Raw genomic sequence first — 5,261 nt, 5'->3', positions numbered from 1 at the left:
AGGCACACAGGCGTGCACGTGCGCACGTGCACACACACACACACACACACACCCTAAAGGAAAAACTGTAGCAAGAGAGAAAATCTGATGATATTTGGCTAGCATGGTTTCTCTTCATCTGAACCCAGGATTTAACTTGAAAGTATGAGGGCTTGGAGCTGAAGTTTAGTTAGATGCTGTGCTTAGTGCATGTGAGGCTTTTTGTATGCCCCCAGCATGGAAAAATCTCTAGACATCCCAAGAAGGATGCTCCTGCTTCCAGACAGCAGCCTCTTAGTGAATGTGAGGGAACCTCCGTGGGTGTGTTGTGAACGCATGGGGTAGGTAATTGATTGGTAGAGACTTGCCACAACTGTTTCTGAACCTCCATGAGGTGGAGGACCACCCATCCCTACCACTCTGAGGATACTCCCTGTGACTGGATGCCTGGCAGACTCCTGGAACATGCCCTACCAGAAGGTGGTAGGGAAATCTAAGGATTTGGAACTTGGAGAAGTACATGGTATATAAAAAAAACAGAAATCACAAACTGTCTCCATGGGTCTGCAAAATGGCTCAGTGAATGGGAGGGCTTGTGGAGCAGGCTTTATAACATGAGTTCCAGGTTCAGAACCCACAGAGGTAGGAGAGAGCTGACTTCCGAAAATTGTCCCCTGACCTCCACATGGATCCTATGACACCCTATGACATCTTCATGGCTGAGTGTGCAAATAACAGCAACAACAACAACAACAACAACAACAACAACAATAACAATAACAATAATAATAATAATAATAATAATAATAATAATAATACCCCCACTCCCCACTTCCAAATCCCTACCCCATCTTAGTGTTCCAGGAATGGAAGTCAGAAAATGAAGCCCTCAGATTTTCCCAGCAGGTGGCGCTGTAAGGCAAGCTCCATTCACAGTCTCCTTAGCCAGGCTGTCATCAAGCATCAGGCCAAAGGAACCAGTCATGAAGGACCTTTCTCTGGGCAGGGGCTGAGCATTGGAGCCCATTCCTAGAGATGGCTTAGAAACCCCAGGTAAATACCACAGGAGTCCTACACCAAGGCTTTGATCCTCAGAACCTGGCACAGCTGTGTGCAGAACAAACAGCCTGATAGAAAGAACTCAAGAAAACCAGACTTTCCCCTCCAGCTCTGGGGATCTGGCTCTTTCTCTTGAGTAGTGGCAGGTTGGAGCAGTAGCCAAGGAATTCCCACGCTTGATAAAGTTTATGCTGCAAGGCAGGAAAGGTGCTTTAGCGAGGCAGGGAGAACAAGCCTGGAGCCCTCAGGAGATGAAATAGAAGCCTGAAGTCTGACCCATCCGATGTCACAGAGCTAACAAGGAGCAGCTTGTGCAGGAATGATAGTGTGCCTGGCCACCACTCCACTCTCACTTGAATTTTGGGACAGAATCTCCCTATGTAGCCCAAGCTGGTCTTGAACTCACAATCCCCCTGTCTCTACTTCCTCAGTGCTGATGATTACAGCAATATGCTAGCAGCTTTTGCATGCCCCTTTTAAAAAAAAGATTTATTTATGAGTACACAGTACACAGTCTCTGTCCTCAGAAACATCAAAAGAGGGCATTGGATCCCATTACAGTTGGTTGTGAGCCACCATGTGGTTGCTGGGAATTGAACTCAGGACCTTTGGAAGAGCAGCCAGTGCTCTAACCACTGAGCCATCTCCCCAGCCCTTGTTTGCTCTTTTCTATCCCATGGTTTTGGGTTTTTTTTTTAAAGGGCACCAGAACCTACAATTCATAAGTCACATTTCTTTAACAATGAATGACGTCCCTAGGCATTTAAAATGGTAGCAGAATTCCTAAATAAAAAAAAAATCCCAATTTATACTTTTTATTTTCCTTCTCAGAGAGAGATGAGGGTGTACTCACTGGTAGAGTGTTTAACCAACACGCATGAAGTTCCAGGTTTAATTCCCCGTATAGACAATCCTGCGACGTCAAGACGAGGGTACACTGAAACTGGGTATATAGATCAGGCTGGCCCTGAACTCCCTATGTTACCTAGGATGCCCCAGTTCTGACCCTCTGCATCTGGCTCCCGAGCACTAAGATTCTAGGTTTGGGCAGCACCCCCTGCTTACCTGGGGCCAGGGACTGAATTCAGGGATTTGTGCGAGCTGAGTAAGCGCTCTGCCAGTCGATACGCATCTCCAGTCATGTGATTTTTGTTGTTTTGCTTTTTACTTTTTTGTTTATTTGTTTGTTTTCCAAGACAGGGTCTCTCTGTGTAGCCTTGGCTGTCCAGGAACTCACTCTGCTGGCCACAAACTCAGAGATCCCCTGCTTCTGCCTCCCGAGTTTGGGTATCAAATGTGTAAACCATCACTGCCGACTCAGTCATGTGAATTTATTTGCATTAGGATTCGTTCCCTTTAAGTCTTTTTAAGCTTTAAGGTAAGTATTCAATACTCAGACATTACATGTTAGATGTTATTTATAGATATTTATATATATCTATAAATATATATATTATATATATATTTATATATATTTATATTTCACATATAGATATTTTGTACAATTGCTGATCATATCCAGCCCAGTAATTGTTTGTTTCTGTTCTGGGTATGAACTCACACAGTTTTTAACTATGACGTCACCGTCTCCGTAGTGCCTCACACTGTGTTTTGAGACAAGATCTCTCACTAACCTCGAAGCTCACTATTTCAGTCACACTGTGGCCCTGGAGTGCCCAGGATCTGCCTGTCGCTACCCCTCCTGTGGAGCCACAGAGTCAGTGCTACACTTGGTTCCAGGACTCCATCCTCAAATCCTCAGGCTTACACGGAAGTTACTTTACCTACTGGGCCATCACTCCTACCCTTGATAGCCTTGTTCCTTAATAAGGAAATTAAAGAGGCGGTGCACTTGGGATGTGGAGCTGGGGGAGGGGATCAAAAGTTCAATGTTGCTGCTGCTTCCTCCTCCTCCTCTTCCTCTTCTTCCTCCTCTTCCTCCTCTCCTCTTCCTCTTCTTCCTCCTCCTCTCCCTCTTCCTCTCCTTCCTCCTCCTTCCTCTGGAAAACAGGAAATGATGGCTGACTCTGGTACAGCAGGAGGATCAGGAAGACATGGGGGGGTAGGTGGGGGCGGGATTAGGAGGCTTCTGTAGTGATCTTAGAGACAGAAGTGTGGTTGAGGCCACGGGGCTCATAGTGGTATAAAGCTGAATGGATCCTTGACACCAAGCTGGGCCTCCTGGTTAAGGGCATGAAGATCAAGTCCCTGGAGAAGAGCTATCTACCTGTTCCCTCCGCCCAATAAGGAACCTGAGATTATTGACGTTTTCCTGGATGCATCCCTAAGGGATCTGAAGATCCTGCCAGTGCAGAAGCAGACTCGGGCTGGCCAGCGAGCAGGTTCAAGGTTTGTGTCGCTGTTGGGAACTACAAGGGTCACATTGGCCTTGGTGTTAAGTGTTCCAAGGAGGTGGCCACTGCCATCTGAGGGGCATCATCTTGGCCAAGCTCCATCTCTCCTGTGCCGAGAGGCTACGGGGGGAACAAGACTGGCCCCACACTGTTCCATACAAGGTGACAGGCCGCTGTGGCTCTGTGCTGGTGCATCTCATCCCCGCCCCCAGAGACACCGTCATTGTCTCTGCTCCTGTGCCCAAGAAGCTACCGATGATGGCCGGCATAGACGGCTGCTCCACCTCAGCCAGGGGCTGCACTGCCACTCTGGGCAGCTTTGCCAAGGCCACCTTTGATGCCATTGCCAAGACCCACAGCTACCTGACCCCCGACCTCTGGAAAGAGACTGTGTTCACCAAGTCTCCTTCTCAGGAATTCACTGATCATCTTGTGAAGACCCACACCAGAGTCTCTGTTCAGGGGACCCAGGCTCCAGCTAAGGCTACCACAGAAGGGTTTTTATACAAGAAAAATAAAGTGAATGAAGTCTGGTTTTTGAAAAAAAGAGAGTTCCGGCTGGGAGATGGCTCCGCGGTTAAGAGCACTGACTGCTCTTCCAGAGGTCTTGAGTTCAATTCCCAGCAACCACATGGTGGCTCACAACCATCTGTAATGGGATCCGATGCCCTCTTCTGGTGTGTCTGAAGACAGCTACAGTGTATACTCATATACATAAAATAAATGTAGAGAGAGAGAGAGAGAGAGAGAGAGAGAGAGAGAGAGAGAGAGAGCATTCAATGTCAATGGTCAATATCATCTTCAATTACAAATAGCATTTAAGACCAATCCGGGCTTTGTGAGACCTTGCCTCAAAAAAGCAAAACATGATGACGATGATGATGGTGGTGGTGATGGTGATGATCGTGATGATGGTGATGATGGTGATTGATGATGGTGGTGGTGATGATGATGGTGATGGAGATAATGGTGATGATGATAGTTATTACGATGATGGTAATAATTGATGGTGATAGAGATGAAGAAGATGATGATGATAACAGGGACAACAAAGTAACAAACAGGTGCTTTTTCCTGACATTTTTTCCAAACAAAGGAAAATATATACATAAAGAGAAAAAGAAAAATCCCACAAAGTCCTAATAAGACCTATTTATAACGGTATAATTTACAATTTGTATTTGTCAAGCTCCACGGATGTATTCTATCCCCCTTACCTTTGTAACTTTCTTTACTCCCCCAACCCCCACCTCCGTGAGATAGACAGACGCCATCATCTATGCTTAGCAGGTAGGAAAACTGAGTCTGTTCTCTGCTCCTGGGACCAGAAACAATGGGGCAGGAATCCAGGTGTGGGCTTCCCCATGAAGAAGGTGTACCTTTAATTAGGCCACTGCCCTGACCCCACTGGGCCCACCCTTCCTGTTTGTTCCCTGGCGCACTCAGAATGTTTCCTAGGGCAGCAAGACCTGTCTGTTGTGGGTGCCAAAATGGTTGGAATTAGGTTAATAATTAGGAGGTGTGAGCAGAGGAAGGAGATGAGGAACCAGCAGAGCAGAAATGTTGGGAGTGATATTGTGTGTGTGCACACACACAAAGGTGTGTGCGGTGGTGCACACCTCTTCAAGGCAGGAGGGTCTCCATAAGTTCAAAGCCAACCCGACTTCCACACCTGAGAACACCAACTTCAGCGGCAGACTGAGATCATAACAATTAATTCGTTAATAATCAATCGGAGAATACAAGAATCCTGAAAATCCTTGCAGACCACCGCCCTTGCCCTGCCTAGGAGGAGCAGGGATTCAGGCCCTCTGCTTCTATGAGATAAGGAGCAAACAACTGTTTTCTCAGCCTGGAAAGCCACGCTTC

General features: G+C 46.9%; 1 pseudogene; it reads left to right on the top strand.

The window, feature by feature from the left end:
• The first annotated feature begins 3,195 nt into the window (after window positions 1-3,195).
• Window positions 3,196-4,084, top strand: LOC117710230 (small ribosomal subunit protein uS5 pseudogene; annotated as a pseudogene).
• Window positions 4,085-5,261: the final 1,177 nt, after the last annotated feature.

This window comes from Arvicanthis niloticus, chromosome 6 (assembly GCF_011762505.2).
Source record: "Arvicanthis niloticus isolate mArvNil1 chromosome 6, mArvNil1.pat.X, whole genome shotgun sequence".
Lineage (NCBI taxonomy): Eukaryota > Metazoa > Chordata > Mammalia > Rodentia > Muridae > Arvicanthis > Arvicanthis niloticus.
Note: the sequence above shows the minus strand (reverse complement) of the source record. Positions and strands in the feature narration are given on the sequence as shown.